Here is a 2,020-nt window from a genome sequence, read left to right as displayed (position 1 = left end):
ACCCCACCTGAAAGTACGCTCAGTTCACTGGTTTACTCTGAGACTGGAATGATCATTTCCTACAAAGAAAGCAAGAAAGAACACCAGCTTGTGGCAGAAGTTTGGGAAGGTGAGACTGGGAGAAACTTCCACTGAATCTAGTGTACTTTAGAGATGAAGGCCACATTAGCAGCTAAACCAGGAAAACAACACCTATTAGGAAACTTGGAGAAGACATGGACTTGAGTTGGGGCAAATCCAATGATTAAGAGGCATCTTTCAAGTAAATGTCCACTGATACGAAAACAAAAAGAAGAGAGGGGTCAGTTATTTTCATTGTACAAGGCCAGGATGAGTAATAATGGGTCTACAGGTCACCAGGGAGAAGTCAGGCTAATTAGAAGACCAAACTTGAGTTTGGGCTATGAGAGATGCAAAGGGAACCTACAGAATTCCCAACATTGGAGATACTCAAAGCTAAGTTAACCCCAAGAGATGACTGAGGAATAATTACCTTTGCTTCAATGCTAGCAAACAACAAAACAATCCACTAGAGGTCCAGAGTAGGTCAAATGAACATAAAGCTTACTGGATAATTTTGTGCCATGGCTCAAGATTGGTCGTCCTGTGGTATACACTCCAGACGATTTATCCTTGGTGTTAAGCAAACCACATTACGTAACATAGGCAACTGTGTCTGCCAGTGACAAGGATTAATTAAAGTTCTCAGTCCCTAAGTGATAGCTGAAAACAGACGTTTGTAGTACTCATAAACATGTAACACTGAAGAGTAACACAACTATGTTTTAAAGTGATATAGAATAAGAATCAAATCCAGAACCTTGAGACACCTTCCAGACTCCTCTTTATGGTTCCAGACAGAATGTCCCTGCAGGTACCAGTCTCATTAGAAACCTAAGCAGTCCACTGAACCATGAGGGCTGATCTTCTAGAAGAACTTGCTGGTCACAGATGTAGCTTTTACCTTCTGGAAAATGCTGCCCAAGCGAGACTCTTGAGGCTTCTGGACGCTTGGAGTTTCTTACCCTCCTAGACTCTGAGAAAGTAGGGAAGGACCATCCCATCCTTCTCAGCAGCTGAGGTTTGGAGGTTTAAGTGGTTCATGTTATCAGCCCCCTGCAGTGTCCTAACCAACAGGAAGTTTCCCCAGAGTTTCCATCACAGGAAATTTCCTGTGAGGAAGCCCTGACTGCACAAACAAAGAGTTCCTTAGCTCCCCACAGAAACTGCACAGGCGGCTGAGGTGGTGTGGGCAGAAAGGGTGGGTGTGAATAGGGGTGGAAGGCGGCAGGGGGTTGAGGGGTGGACAGCATGAGAAGAGATGGAGGGGAACAAAGAAGTTATTTCACTTCCCTTGGCCTTGGATTTGTCAGAAAACTGCTTACTAACTGGCACATGTTGGGGTTCACCTCTTGGCAAGCAGCTTCACCCCAGGCCAGACTGAACTTGGAGAGAGAAGACCTAATGTGAGTGCAGGTTCTGCTGGTCGACCTCCACCCCTAGCCTCTCTGAACTGACTTCCCCCTCTGTACAACATGTGGCACTGCGATGATTAAACAAGACAGATTAACATAGGCATGAACACTGGTAAACTGTGAGATTTCATACAAATAGAAGGTAGTACTAACTAGTTTAACCATAGCAATATTTTCACTCTAGCAAATGCCTGGTTGGTAGTAGATTATCTACAGAACAGTGAGGTCTCTCCCTGGGAGGACCATTCAATTTCCCAGTCTTTGTCAACACAATCTGAATTAAAGAGAGCACCAGCTGTGGAAATGGAGCATTCTGATTACCTGAATTTTTTGGCTATATCAAGATTCATTAAACAAGCTTTTATTTTTCCAACCCTAGAAACATCTTCAAAATGTAGGAAACTGGCTTAATTAAGCCATAACCATAGAGTTGCCTCTTGAACTAAATCAGGTATCTTAAAAAAACATTTTTTTTTTTGCCTTTTTCTTCGAAAGACCAAGGTCAGAGTTTTAAAAAGAAAGGTCAGTTAAGAGGTCTATTTTGT

General features: G+C 43.1%; 1 protein-coding gene across 4 annotated transcripts in view; it reads right to left on the bottom strand.

Annotated features, from left to right (window-relative positions):
- Nucleotides 1-2,020, bottom strand: part of ETV6 (ETS variant transcription factor 6) — a 239,477-nt gene that overhangs the window by 93,035 nt on the left and 144,422 nt on the right. The gene's annotated exons all lie outside the window — the stretch shown is intronic.

The sequence above is a fragment of the Leptonychotes weddellii genome, chromosome 5 (assembly GCF_054177405.1).
Source record: "Leptonychotes weddellii isolate Sample4059 chromosome 5, ASM5417740v2, whole genome shotgun sequence".
Taxonomy (NCBI): domain Eukaryota; kingdom Metazoa; phylum Chordata; class Mammalia; order Carnivora; family Phocidae; genus Leptonychotes; species Leptonychotes weddellii.
Note: the sequence above shows the minus strand (reverse complement) of the source record. Positions and strands in the feature narration are given on the sequence as shown.